Source organism: Lineus longissimus, chromosome 10 (genome assembly GCF_910592395.1).
Source record: "Lineus longissimus chromosome 10, tnLinLong1.2, whole genome shotgun sequence".
Lineage (NCBI taxonomy): Eukaryota > Metazoa > Nemertea > Pilidiophora > Heteronemertea > Lineidae > Lineus > Lineus longissimus.
In genome coordinates, this window is record NC_088317.1 from 8670823 (window position 1) to 8686668 (window position 15846).

The 15846-nt window shown below is 43.5% G+C and overlaps 1 long non-coding RNA gene across 1 annotated transcript in view; it reads left to right on the plus strand.

Moving 5' to 3' along the window:
• Positions 1 to 681: 681 nt before the first annotated feature.
• The window catches only part of LOC135494569 (uncharacterized), a 36571-nt gene continuing 21406 nt past the window's right edge, over positions 682 to 15846 (plus strand). The window contains exon 1 of the long non-coding RNA XR_010448402.1: positions 682 to 812. This is a non-coding gene — a long non-coding RNA (uncharacterized LOC135494569). The remainder of the gene's footprint in view (positions 813 to 15846) is intronic.

Below are 15846 nucleotides of genomic sequence, written 5' to 3' on the forward strand. Positions count from 1 at the left end.
GTTCTTTGCTCAAACTACTCGACAGCTGGCCACTTCGGCAAAGAGATACTGCCGCCATGATGCATGAGGATATGACGTCACCATTATGGGGCGGAGCTTATGCTAATATACGTGTGATTGACAGAATCGTGCCGGAGATTTGAAAGCAAATCAGAAAATCGGCGCATAAAAACGCTTCAAAGTCATCAAAATTATCCGAATTTCGAAAAAAATCTTTGCCAGGTGCACTAGATTGAGTTTAGTTTGATGAGACAGGGGTGACAGTTTTTCAGTTGAAATAGCAGTTTTGCTGGACTACCTCCATAATATAACCTGGGAAGAATGCAGAAGCCTAGTACCTTATCCTAGTAATCTCAATATAGACCCCACATTTGTTGTATGTGGGGTCTATAATTAGAACCATGAGCAGCTTGCGTGGACTCTCCTTGCTGGTTTGAGATTGAGTCACTAGGCCAATTTAACAACCAAATTGGCACCTAGCCGTAGTTGCACGTAAAATGGAGAAAGGAGTATTCCAAAGAATGCTTAAAATGACGCGGCAGCGAATGCTGAAGAAGTTATTTATTTGAAATAATGGCTATACCCGGTGCCTTCAGCCGCGCACCTGATGCAATAACAAGCCTTATCAATGTTTTCATACTTTTTTTCATTTTCAGCACTGAAATGTTTCACTGGATGGAAGGCCTTTAGTCGTTTCTGCTACCTGTTTGTTTTCAAGAAAATGGCATGGCCTCAAGCTAGTTCCTACTGTGGCAAATACGGTGGTACTCTTGCAAGGGTGCTCGACAAGGGTACAAATGTTTTTATTGCAAGTAAGTATCCATATAAAATGGCTGTGTCTGTGTTGATAACACTGCATGGTTATTTAGAAAATGAAAGTGACTGTATACTAGTAAGGTTAAGACGAACATTCCGACTCCGCTTTTGAGACTCGATAACGGACCAAGTGACGTCTTCATATTAACTAATACAAGATCGCTTTCACAAAGATGAATCACCTTTAATTGTAAAAGATTATAAGAACATTTAGCTTGAAGTGTATGTACACAAGGAGAAAACAACGCATTTGCATTATGAGCCGAGAGCGGCGGATCAGATTCAGATTTGACTTTTCCCAGGGGGCTATGGGACCGAACATCTCATAAAAACGAGGTGAGTTCTGTCAAAGCATTTTTTTCTGCCTTCAGCTCGGGAAACAAAATAATTTGAAGGATTATCCGCTTCGAATGGCAAAGAGCTCAGGGAAAGGGACCATACATCCAGGCAATGGCGGATGAAAGACTTGTTGAGAAGGTTTTTTTCTTGCCTTTGTCCTTCATACTCGTCTTAGGGAACGTTACTCACCAAACTGGCTCCATCAAGCAAATCATTTCTTATTGAGCTATATATGATAATAGTGAGGTTTTGCACGCTTACGTTTTCCGTAAACGATTACAGTTTCGAAGAGCCTCTGCGGGGTTTTTTTACGCGTAAATCGCTTGCTACACGTAAGTGAAATTACGATTTAGTCAATACCCAGTCTTATACCTTGTGATGAATGAACTCAATTGGAATTTTAGACACTCTTATATGAGTATTTTCAGCCGAACGGGAAGCCTCACCTCAGTCGATGACGTCATTGCGTCAAGTCCTCTGTCGGCACCAAATTTTGCGTCAGGATGTCGTCAAATCGTAATCGTAAAGGTAAAATGTAAGCTTGCAAAACCTGCCTAATGCCAATTATGTCACGTATCTGTATCTAAGAAAACGGGAATTTCAAAAGTCGGCCCCCAAAATACGAATCGAGGGCATCCAAGTGTGACGATCAGCAAACCTACTTGATCTCTGTCGGTCAAAATTATTACTTAAATAGACGCTATCATTTTGAAGTGTCCTGCACTGCTGGCAAGACATGCTATTTTATTACCAAATACGTCGTTGGTTCGAGTCCATTCGGAATCTTTTTTTCAATTACTTTTTTCCCTTTAATGAATTCTGCTTTTTAGCTTTTTCGTATAGTTCTTTGGGTTGGGCTTGTTAAGAAAGGGGCTAAGAAATCACGTCGTTTTTCTTTGACGAGCGACGGCCAACTGCCTTCGCAATTGCCAACCTTGATTACATAGAATTAAAACATTCGCGTATATGCGACGTGAGGAACAACAAGCTATTAGATATATTAAAGCTGGCATGTATGGCTAATACTAGACATACTCCCCCAAGGAACATATCCAATACGAAAACATAACGATCCCCGGACATGAATTTCACTATGAAATGTATTATCATTAGGTCCATGGCGCACAAACACCAAATAAACATATCACGATATCATTTATCACAGCAATGTTAAATCGAACTTAGCAATAATTATATCAAACTACTATTGACACGAATGAAAACTTACTCCATGTGTCGACTAAACAATCAAATTTTGACGACTCTGATAATAACTGATAACAGGACTTAGCGTAGCCTAATGTTAAGATTAAACAAATGCGTCATAGTATCCAAACAATGAAACTGAGACAGACCATTGTTAGTCTAACGAGAATCATTTCATCTCCGCTAACGAAGGTTGTTAGCATTACAAGATATTATACCTCCACTAACCATCAAATGACTCACGTGAGTTCACAAGATAACAGCTATGATTCTCCGACCCGTTGATATTAAATCACATAATAACTTTATAAAGAAATTACCATAAGATTTGACTATCTTATGCACATTAACATAGTCACTCTAAAAGAAGAAGGACATGGAACGCATTAAAATATTTTGCAAATATTTACGTGTTGACAACCTCGAATATTTTAGTTTTGCTTTTTAAGGACTATAGGCTAATTGACTCGTCACAAGAAACAGTAACGCAAGAAAAATAGTTTGCAAACAACAATGAAAAGAGAACTGATAAAATTGAAAGGCGATTAAGATACTGTATAAGATTCCGCCTGTCTCGCCAGTTTTTAAATAATAGATAATAATAGATCGGGGATATTATACAATAGGGTATACTAATAGGTAGTACTGAGTTAATGGAGCTTAAATAGCACAAGTCAACAATAAGCAGCGGTTAAGCGCTTGGGTCACGGTCGCTGGTGTGGTGTGCACGGATTAAATGCTCAATTATGCGTTGATTATGTAAATAAATGTTGCATACTGTGGTTCGTGCATGTGCTGCTCTATTTGAATTGGGGGAGTAGCCCTACTGGTGTGTAAATATTGGAGGCCTGCAGGGTGACCCAAAAATGCTCATGTATACTTCCATTACCGTAAGGCTCAACTACTGGTATTGTACGCCGTTCACTGGATACGGGATGTTGGTTCTAATATGGTGGGATAAAACCATCAGCCGATACCCGGTTTAACGTTAGGTTAGCCCCTCAAGAGGCTGTAAATCTTGGCCTGGCAGTTTATAAGAATAGCGACTGCCGGTCGTCAACAGAGAGGTCCGAAAGAACCAACTAAACAACTTGATATAGATTTCATACTTTTCCTCAGGCAATTTACAACTATAGGATAAGAGGGATAGAGTGAAGAGTTCCGAATTAGGCCTAGGAGAAGATAGAAGAGGAGACGGGAGATGTCCTACCTTTGCCATGGAGTCATACCAGGGACGGGCACACATATGACCGGTTTATAAGAGCTCATAGCTCAGAAACGCTGCTGGGGAATTCGGAAGAATTCAGTTAATTTTAAAAATCAGCCGCGTCCCATGGCATGCGTCCATCGCCCAAGTCGGTCGAAGGGAAAAAGCTGCGTCCCATGGCATGCGTCCATCGCCCAGGTCGGTCGAAGGGAAAAAGCCGCAATCTCTAGTTCATGGTCGATATGTTACATATCGGGAGTCAAACTTGTCATCAGACCATATGTCGTGCGCCGCGACAAAATCGGCTGTTTGTTGCAGGTCTTCGGCTGTTCCCCATAGCTTAGTCTTCAGTGACAATGGCTCCGACCAAAATTCCTGTCTTCTTTTCATTAAGGGACAGTCCTGCAGAATGTGGAGCCCAAGTCTCTTCAGGTGCTGGTGGAGTTTGCAGTGCCCTGTACGGAGTCGATAGATGGAGACTTGGCCTTTTCTGTCAAGTTGGTGGATGCTGTCTTTCCGCGGCTGGTACCCGTCAGTGTCGTCTCTCCATTGGTTTTTCAGCTTCGTCTTGAGTAATGTATTGAAACCGAATTCCATCTTTTGTGTTTTGCAATGCCATTCCACTTCCATGCAGATTATTGTCTTCCGTGGTTCTCAGATCAAGCCACAACCCAAAATAGTTCTCATCACCGTAATACCTTTCAAGAGTTAAATTACAGTCGTGTGTTTTCCTAATATCTTCGGACATGAAATTGTTTTTTCGCTTCTTCCCACTGATCTCACAACATCATTCCTTCGGGGTATATTTTATTAGCCACTCCCTCGATCGTAACTTTCAAATTTGAAATTCCTATGTTTTCGAATTTTTCACTTTCTCTGGTACCATCGTTATGTGAGGTTACAATTAGTAGTAAAATTCCTTTGATTGATCTCTTTGAAAAATTGATATTTTTATTAATTATTGTTTCGTTTGTCTCCACGTTTATTATCTTAAAATGATTTATCCAATCGTAAAATACCGAAAATCCAGAGTTGTAACTATTTGTAATTGCCCCACAACTCTTTCATCTGTAACAGTGTCATATTCCATACATATATTTTTCAATTGATAATTGATATTCGCAGTTGTGGTTGTGAAAATTACATCCTCTTTTGGTGCCAAGGTCATGCTAAATATAACGTCTTCCTGAATGGGAAATTTGTAAAACGGAGCGTGGGTTGAGAGCAAATCAAAGTCAATTGAGATTTTGTACTTATTGTCAAAAACGTCTTTCAAAGTCTTGTCATTGCTGGTTTTCCCGATGATGTCAGCTAAAGCTACCCTGGATCTAAGCTGTCTGAGGTTACTGCTTTGGATTCCCTGAAATACTCGATTTCTCTATCCTCATTGGACAGCCACAAGTCTTTGTAGGTGGCATACAAATTATAGTTATCGATTTCAAGAAGGTTTTCTGTCCCCCACCTAACAGTCAGTTTTGAAATAAGATTTATCCCAAAATTATTTACCACAGAATTTTTGCTATTTCCTAAGATGATAACATCCGCCGACTAATAAACGCTACCAGGTACAAATAAGGTATTATCATTTAACTTTGGAATCCTCACATACATAGTTTCCTTTGGTTGTGCACCGTCGGCAGTTTGAAAGTTGAACGTCACCATCACATTATCACTCACCATATAAGCAACATAGGGAGGCGCCGAAGGTATTACTGAAGGGATTACTGGTGAATAATAATTGTAAACATAATTTACTGTGACTAGATTTTTTCCAACATTTCCGTTTTGGCCATTTTTCTCCTGCTCTAAAAAAGATTATTTTAAGGTTTCAACATCAATATTCTCTGTAGGGACATATTTTTGTTTTTTTCTAATGGCATTTTTCATAGAAATATATTTCTCCTTTTTATTTATGATGAATGAGAATTCCTCGGTTGTGATGTTAGAATCGCTAATGGCTTTACTGACTAAATATTTAATGGTGTTGAGTTTTGAAATTGCCAACATTTCTATTTTCTCATGTTTTCCTATTTTTTTAGGTATGTTTTTTTTTCTCACAACTTAGGGCCGATGAGATGATGGCGCTTCCAATTGTCACTCCCCCTAACGCCAAACATATTGGTGCGGTTATTACACCTGCTAATGCGGACACACCAACTGATCCAGCTGCTACACTAGTTAAATTAAGAAAATTGCTAATTCCGGTAATTGCGTTGAATGCTTTTTTGTACTTTGAGAATATCCTAAACTCAATCTCCTCCTCCAAATACTTCTTGACTTCACAAATCTGCTGGAGTCTCAATTCTTGTGGTTTATCTGCATATTTTATGTATTCTGGTAAATAAGGATAAATTATATTTTCATTACTCTCACTCATTTATTTAAGATAATTTTAAAGATGTGAAATGCTAGAATCTCCTATGGGGCCCCCCTGAAGAGCCAACTCCGGTTGGAACTTCGTTCACTAGGTACTACAACTTTTGGGGAGTAGATATCTTAGTATTTATTTTTGCTGATGGGGGTTTCTGTTTCGGGGATGTTTGTTTTGGGAGATGAGTAGCCTGAGATTTATCGTCAGTATCTATTTGTGGTCCCCGTTGAACTTCTTCTAATAGTTTCTTCCATTTTTTGGACGTTTTGAATAACCCCAAATTCTACTCATTTAGTAAGAAGAGAAGTTTTAGTTGTACGTCTGCTCCATTGAAATCCACAGGATGGTTGTGTTCGTCGGTTATCCAGATTCTAAATTTGTTACATTTTTCTTCACATGGTCTGTTTCTCAATCCCGTCAAATAATGTTTAAGTGTATCTCCGAAATCACACTCTTTCAATGGAATTCTTGCTAGCAAATCTGACTTACTTGAATTGTAAATTATGTCATTTTTATCGATTATATCGCAGTGAATGTGGAAGTATTCGAACGGTCTAAAATTAATTGGCTTGTCGCCCCATAAGTACTCGTCGGGTTTTCCTACCGACTCAATAAATTCCCCTTGCGAACATTAAACCCCAAATGATCTTTCACTTTCTCCGTAATGATTAGACATTACTGCAGTTGATATTTTTTTCTACAACTGATCCCAAGTTTACCGATTGTTTCTTGGAGTTTTAAGTGTAACGCATTTTTGGTATGCTCATCTAGTTCCATTTGATCTCTGAAACCCTCAATGAAAGATTTTATTGTGTCGAGTCCATCTGGAAGCATAACGTAGTGACTGCCTGTGCCCTTTTTGATTATGAAGGCGTCGTTTCCTAGTTTTCTAGATATGTCGTAAAAGTGCAGGGAAGTCTGGCGAAGATAATTCTCATACCACCAACATTAGACAGCATCTCATAAAAATATGAATTGTAAGGTTGTTACCATTTTGACCACTTAACCACTTTGACTCAATCATAAATATTTTTTCACGCATTCATTTAAGTTAGTTTTAAGTTTTTTAAGTTTCGGGATAATAATTATTTAATTTTTAAGATTTTAATTTTTAAGATTTTAATTTTTAAGATTTTAATTTTTTTTGTGGAATTTTTTGGATTTTTTGGATTTTAGGTTTTTTAGCCAAAACAACTGCAACGAAGTGTCCTATAACCACGCGCATAATACTAACAACCAAGGTGCCACTACGATATAAGAGTGTCCTCAGCGTCGCGTTACATAATAGTCTTTAGGTTAAGTCCTCGTTGCTCGCTTCCACCATGCATAGCTTATGAATGGGTCGCACTAATGTGGATGTCTTAGTCTTCACCTCCGCAACTCTAACTTGACCGTCGTCTCCGGTGAATGTTCGAGACACCCTGGCCAATGGCCACTGACCCCTGGGGGTGTCATCATCAGCGATCATAACGAGATCTCCTTCCGACACGTTCCTCATTTCCTGGTGCCATTTCGATCGCTCCTGTGATGCGGGCAAGTACTCCTTTAGCCAGCGCTTCCAGAAGTGCTGGGCAAGCAGTTGACAGTGCTTCCAGCGCTTCCGATGATATGCGTCTTCCTTAACAAAGAGGCCTGGCGGTAGCGATGTGCACGGCTTTTGCAGCAAGAAATGACTTGGTGTCAGAACTTCATCATCTTTCGGGTCGTCGCTCACTTTACACAGAGGTCGACTATTAAGGACTCGTTCAACCTCAACAAAGGTTGTTGCGAGGACTTCATCGCTCACCAATGCCTGTCCGAGTAAAGCCTTCAAGGCGAGCTTAACCGACTTGACAAGCCGCTCCCAGACTCCAGACATGTGGGATGCTGCTGGCGGTTGGAAATGACAGTTTATTCTTCTCTGAGCAAGCTCATCATCAACGTTCTGTGCATTCCAATGCTGCAGGGCTTCTCTCAGTTCCCTTTCACCACCCGTGAAATTGGTCCCGTTGTCAGACCAGATGTCCTTGGGATCCCCACGTCTTCCGAGAAATATTCTCAAGGCGTTGATGAAAGAACTCGCATCGAGTGACTCGACACCTTCAAGGTGGACTGCTCTTACATTAAGACAAGTAAAAATCGCTCCCCATCGTTTCAGCTCTGAGTGACCTCGCTTGACAATCAGGGGTCCAAAGTAATCTAGCCCAGTACGGGAGAAAGGCGGTTCGTAAGCAACCAATCTCATTGCCGGGAGGTCCGCCATCTTCTGGGTCAGTCTGCTCGCCAAGCGTCGTCTACAGCCAATGCAAGAACGTATTATCTTCTTGACAGAGATTCTAGCTCGATGTATCCAAAACTTCTCCCTCAATGCTGCAAGTACATGCTCCTGTCCGGCATGTGCCGTTGTCTGATGATAATGATGAATCAACACCGACGATAGGTGAGTGCCTCCGGGAATGATCATCGGATATCTAGTATCGAATGAGGTAGGGGCTCTTGACAGTCGCCCACCAACACGTAGAACTTCGTCCACGAGAACTGGATTCAGCAAACGCAGCTGGCTTGATTGCTTGACTTTTCCATTACTCTTGAGGTCAGCAATTTCTTCTGCATAGAAGCCTCTCTGAGTATACATGACAATTGACTTAGCTGCTCTATCCATGTCAAGCTTTGGCCTGTCCTCTTTCCTGATCATATCAGCAAACTTAAGCAGAAGAGCAACTCTTCTCTGTAGGTCTATCCAACTGGAGCATCTTGCAATCATGTTATCCAAAGAGGCAGAAGATGTTAGCAACAATCAAACAACCTTCTCCTCGCGAACTTCAGGATCGTTTCTCTCCAGGGGCTTCACTTCTGCTGCTGGCCAATTCCCGTCGGGCTGACTCAGAAATTTAGGCCCTTGAAACCATCTCGGATTCTTTAAGAAGGCTTCAACTGTCTGTCCTCTGGATATGTCATCCGCAGGATTGTCCTTTCCAGGAACATGTCTCCATTGTGTCGGGCTAGTGGTGTCCCTTATCTCGGTCACCCTGTTTGCTACATATGTCTTGAACCGCCGGCATTCATTATATATGTACTGCAGGGTAATCCTCGAGTCTGTCCAGAAAACAGCACGTGACTCTTCCAACTCCATTTCCTTTCTGATGAGACAGTCTACTCTAGCCGCTACAACAGCTGCTTGAAGCTCTAAGCGTGGGACTGTCACAAACACAGAGGAAGCTTTCCTGCCCTTCGCCATGACCATTGAACAGTTGATGTTTCCTGATGCTGAGACCTGACGTAGATAGCTGACGGTCCCATAACCAACTTCTGATGCGTCGGCAAAATGATGGAGTTCAATGTAAACCGATTCAGGTTCACTAAAGTAACACCTAGGAATAGACAACTGGCCCAGTTTCTTCAGACTTTCTTTCCATCGAAGCCAAGAATGGAGAATCACTTCGGGTAAAGGCTCGTCCCAGCTCAGATTCAACTTTGTAGTCATCTGTAGGATCCTCTTGGCAGGAAGAGTGACTGGTCCTACCAGGACAAGTGGGTCATATAAGGAATTGACCGCAGCAAGACATCCTCGCCGAGTGTTTGGCTTATCCATCTCACCAACTTTCACACTCAATGTGTCTGAGGCTACATTCCATGACACTCCCAGGGCCCTTTCTAATGGTGGACTACCTATGATGAGGTCTTTGCATCCTATGGCTCTATTCTCCTCAGGAATAGCAGACAAAACGTCCAAGGAGTTTGAAATGAATTTCGTCAATCTTAGGCCTCCCTGACCTAACATCTCGATCAACCGCAGAGCCAGACGTATAGCAGGCGCCGTATAATCAACATACTTTAGCAGATCATCTACATATAAGTTTTTGTTGCATCCACAGTACATTTGTCGAAATCCTCGGCGTTGTCATTTGCACATCTTCGAAGACCATATGTGCATGAACTGGGACTATCTGTTGCCCCAAATATGTGTCGGGTCATGCAGAACGTCTGCGGAGTAGCGTCAGCTTCATCTGACCCCCACAGGAATCTTAGTGCTTGACAATCCTCTTTTTGCACTTTGAACTGCATGAACATTGCTTCAACATCTGCAGTAACAGCAATCTTTCCTAGACGGAAATGCGTCAGGACCCCGACTAGGCTGTTGGTTAAGTCTGGTCCCTGCAGGAGCTCTTGATTCAGAGAAGTCTCACCATAACGTGCAGCGGCGTCAAACTCTAACCCTTCCAGGCTTATTAGGGTTCTGCACACCATGGTGCGGGAGGTACCAAGTCTTGCTTGTGGTCACTGCTGCTTCCTCGTCAGAAAATTGCACAGCATAGCCCTTGGTAATGTAGTCATCTATCGCCTTGCGATACATTGCAGCATACTCTGAGTCCTTGGCGAACCTTTTCTGCAGTGCTCTTAGCCTTTTCTCGGCTGATGCCTTGTTGTTAGGAAGACATGGGTTTTCCTCGCGCTACAGCAGCCCAATCTGGTAATTCCCATCAACGAATGCAGTTTTGGACTCCAGGATCTGCATAGCCCTCTTGTCTTCTACCGACATCCTTTTTATGCCGTCACAAGCAAAACCATGCCTCTCCTCCTCCCAGAGCTTCTTCACTTCAAGCTCTAATGACTCGCTGGCCAACTCACTCGTCTGATCACCATTACCCCCAAGCACATCAGTACTCACCACGAGTAGATTGCAGCTGGGCACAGGCTGATCTCCAGTCTTGCAAGTCGGTCCAGCAACACACCATGATAGGGGGGTCTTCACAGCATAAGGTTGGGTGTCTGGGCACTCTCCATAACGGCTTTCAGTCACAGCATGTGCCCGTGGTACGTCCTCACCAATCAATATGGAAACAGTCTTTACATCCACTTCAGTTGAAAGATCAAGACCTTGTAGATGTTTCCATCCTGACAAGTCTACGACGTCAGGCCTGTACCTTTTATCTATATGTGGCTCGTCCACTACGTGAGCTCTGCTCACTGGTATCAGAGGTTCTTCCTCGCTAGTTGGACTGAGGAAGCACTCGGCTATTTTGACCTCCTTACTTTGACCCTTTGCTAAGACTGTGTTGACACTTAGGACCTCGGGCAAACCAGTAATACCGAGCCTACTTGCAATGGACTTGGCTATCATTGTAACTGTCGAACCCGAGTCTAGCATAGCAAACGTTGTCAGACTCTGTTTGTCCTTGGAGTAGAGCCGCACAGGTATAACCTTCAGCAAAACAGACTGGGTTGGCTTGGAAGTACTAACCAATGATCCAATATGAACTTCTTGTTCCTGGTGTAGTAATGGATGGTGGAGTCTGTCACATCTTGGCTCTGTACAAGGTTTTTTCCACTTGCAGTCCTTTACGTAATGCTTCCAAAGACAGCAAAAACATAATCCTGCCTTGCGGACGAAGTGTTTCCTAAACTCCACCGACTTAGACTTAAACTGAGCAAAATTCGAGACAAGGTGGTCCTGATCACAGAACTGGCACCTTCTCGGCTCCTTATTGTGAGACTTCGTATCTCTCGTGCTTTTGGCTTTAGCCTCGCTATTACCACCACTGTTCTGGCCTCATCTTTAGCAGCATTTTTTCTGGGCCTTGACACCCTAGTAAACTTGGCACCATTTCTTTGCACACTGTGTCCTGTGCTCGACTCCTGCTGTCCACTTTTAGCAACTCCCTGATCAGACATAGGTTGCGTTTACATTGTTGTGCATGTGGATTTCTTCTCAGGAGCCCGAGTGTGACTGGTCTTGGTAATCTCAAACCCTTTTCCATGACCTTTGCTCCCCCCAGTGACAGCATTCTGATTGTTTCTGCCACTGGCGGCCACAGCATACCCAGCATGATTGGCGGTCTTCGCCAGGGACAACACCAGACGTACAAGATGCTTTAACGTCGGTTGGATATTTGCAGCTTCAAGGTCCACAACCTTTTTAACCCATTTTCCTTGCACATGGGCTAGCAGTCTGCTAAAGATTGCCTGAAGCGACGTTTGGGTGTTGGCTTCGGCAAGGAGGTGCTGATCGTCCAGGGTCTGCAGTGTAGCTTCCAACTGATCAGCAAACTCAAGCAGGTTTTTTCTGCTCGAGCCTGAATTCTGGGTCCTGCTGTTAGTCTGTCAACAGATGCCCCACTCCCCAAGTTTCAATCAGCTTACCGTCAGAACTTCTCTACAGAGACTGCATTGGTAAAGGTCCAGAGTGATATCTTAATGAAAATGGACAAACAAGAAGTGTGCCTGTTAGTCCTACTAGACTTAAGTGCGGCATTTGACACTGTCAATGTGACAAATCTTCTAAGCATAATGACAGAGGATTTCGGTATCTCTGGACCAGTTCTAAAGTGGTTGGAGTCCTACCTTGTAGGAAGAGGCCAACAAATTGTCCTGGGTGACTGCCATTCAAAGCGCTTCAATCTGAACTGTGGTGTCCCGCAGGGAAGCTGTCTGGGCCCAGTCCTTTTTCTGTTTTACCTGTCCCGTCTGTACCATCTGTTGGCTCTACATGCCCCTGGATTTCATGGTTACTCTGACGATAACCAGCTGTACATGTCATTCAGACCAGTCACAGTCGAAAATGTGCAGGGGGCTGTGGAGACAGTGGTTCGGTGCATACACGATGCGCGCGCATGGTTTATTGACAACCATTTCTGCATAAATGACACTAAGACAGAATGCATGTTGATTGGCTCCAGGCAGCAGCTTGGGAAGGTGAGCATTGACAGAGTCAGGGTGGGGAACTCGACAGTTAGCACCAGTACGTCAGTCAGAAATCTGGGTGTCTTTTTTGACGAACACATGTCGATGAAAACTCATGTCAGTAAAGTCTGCTCTAGAGCTTTCTTTGGCATCTAAAAGATTCGTCAGATTCGCGGGTTTCTGACTGTCGGCACCACCAAAACCCTGGTGCATGCGTTTGTTACATCTCACTTGGACTACTGCAATGCTCTCCTCTACGGCATCACGGAACAGCAGTATGGTAGGTTGCAGCGTGTTTTGAATGCTGCAGCCAGGGTTACATGCTTGATCCCCAGGTTTGACCGTATCAGTCCGGTTCTGATGCGGCTCCATTGGCTGCCTGTCAAGGCAAGGGTTGAGTTTAAGATACTCTTGCTCACCTACAAGGCAGCCCATGGAGCGGCACCGACTTACCTGACTGATATGGTACAACGCCGACGTGGGTCAGCCTATTCCCTCAGGGCTGATGCCGCTTTCCTTCTACAGGAGCCACGCACCAAGTGCATACGTTTTGGTGACAGATCATTCTACAAGGCGGCGCCACTCCTATGGAATGGGCTGCCCACACACATTAGACTTGCGGAGTCAAAGGCAGCTTTTAGAACGATGATAAAAGCACACCTTTTTCGAGTGTATTTCAGAGGCGCCTGAGAGTTGGTGAAATTTTTCACCAAATTTGGGCGCTTTAGAAATGTCATATTTGATGGTTTGATTGATTGAGATGATTTGACGATCTTGAACGGTTGACCGAATCTTTCATGAAGCACCTTCCAAGCCATCTCATAACCATTACTAGTTCCTTCGTAGCGATCAATGGCCTTCTTGGCCTCACCACGCGAGGACATGATTAGATGTGACAACTTGAAACTGTCAGTGAATGATTTCGTTCCAACCCGGTCACTGAAATTCCTAATGAACTTAGGGTACTCAGCCGAAGTCCCATCGAATATCATAACTGGACGTGCGGGCGACTCTTGGTGTGCCGTCATCCGTTCTAGTGTCTGAGCTAAGTTGGTCAAATCTCCTGCTGCCACTGAGGCTGTTGGCTTAGGGCCGTAATTGACTGGCTGTTGATTCGTGACTTGATTGGCCCCCTTGGCCGGGACTAGCTGGTCCGTGTGGTTCTGCTTAACCTGGTAAGCCGGACTCTAGACTTGCTGACCATCCTGATCCTGAACATCAACATGCAGCCGACTCGTCTGTTCACATCCAACCATGTTGGTCTCAGATTGATGCAGTATGTTCATCTGCGTACCACTGGTTTGGCACACACCGGATCTTCTAGTATTCTACGTAATACTATACATAGGCTTGGACTGGCTTCCATTGTACTCTTGGCCAGTTGGAATGGCATTATTACCTCTGCCATTCTGACCTACAGTTGTCATGCCGCCTTTACCATGGCTGGCCTGGGTGCCAGCTACTAACATGAAAGTCCCTTCATTTCCGACATTTGGTTCGGAAATATATCCATAAGGCTTGGGCTGATGTATCCCATCTCCAAGAGCGTCAACATGCCTATTCGTGTCTTCAGAATCAACGTGAGGCAGCTTACTATGATCTACGCCAACACTATGATCACCATGATCACTAACAGAGTTTAGTGTCACAGTTTCCCCAAGCTTACATAAAGGCTCCTTACGACTACCTTTCTTTTCTTGTAACCCCGAAACAACCTGGTCTTCACCAGTATTTTCACATTGCTGTTCTTCAGTGGCAGCATGATCATCACTTGTGTCGCCGGTTGACCGCAACCCGAACACACACTGATCACCCTCAGCTATATTTTCATAATCATCCATCACAGCATCTTCGTTTAGAGCAGGATGATTTTTCACAGGGTCTTCATTGTTGAAATCACGCAATCGGTAAGAAAGTTATTCATCCGGGTCAGATTGCGTAGCTTGCATTTTGCATTCTAAATCAATCATGCGAAGGCGCATCTGGGAATTTATGCGCAACTCAGCACGTGCTATGTCTGCTTGGATTCTTGCCTCCTCAATTTGCTGTCGGGCCTCAAGCTCGGTTTTCTTCATCTCTGCTTGCAAGTGTCTTCGTATCTGGCTTGCACCACTACTACAGGTACCTGCTCGTCTCGAGCTAGCCCTACTCCCAGTTGTCCAGCTTGGGAGCTTTGTGGCACTGGCAAGCTGGATTTTTGCCCTCACTGTTGCCTGGTGGCTGCTGTCCTCCTCATATCCCTTCATATTGTCCCAATGTCTTCACAATCACGCTTGGTAAACTCAATCCCAAATGGTCCACTCATATACCGCTCACGACTTCCAACCTTAATGCTGCCACAGCACAGGTCTCCAAGTCCTTCACTCTGCCTCAGAGCTCAATGTGATAAGTATACGACCTCGGATGGGTACATCGAATACCAGGGTGAACAATGACCAATATATTTCTGATATGATGGCTGCTCCACACTGTCGGCAATAAACAGCAACAACAAATGAAGCTCAAACTTCCAATCTTCTTGAGTTAGATACACAGCAGAGACAATTACAACACATACATGACGTGTACAGCAACAAGATCCAATACTATAACATACCAGTGTATGCTTTGATATCCTTTGAAACGATCTGGGGTCGACAACAATTCGACCACCAAATCCAACGTTGTCTCACCTTGGGCTAGCATCAATCTAACCACAAGGCTATCAAGGCGATTCTGACAAAGTTCAAAGTTCAAATTCAAACCTCCACTTGTACGGTACTAAGTACAATGTTGCTCCGTCGACGATCTCCAACAGGAATCCAGCTCGACTGGCAACAATCCAATCATCAACGACTACTGGTACGATGATGATTAACTCAGACTGGCAACAATCCAGTCGAACACTCTAATGCTGCCGATTCAACTTAGGCTGGGAACAATCCAGCCATACATGAATTACAATGCAAACAATGAAATTACAGGCTGGCATTAATCCAGCAATGCAGGTATACTGCAAACGATTATATAAATTCAAGAGCTGGCAACAATCCAGCCATCAAACAAACACAACAGTTTTTAACTTAAGCTGGCAACAATCCAGCCATGAGCTTGTGCGAGACTAGTATCTACTATAGGTCGCTGCTTACACATAACAGTCAAGTTCCGAACCATGACTGCCTCAATTTTAATAAGTGTCACTCAACCTATTACCATAGAATACGTAGCGCAATCACTTTAGCTCTCCGGATACTGAAATGATACAGTT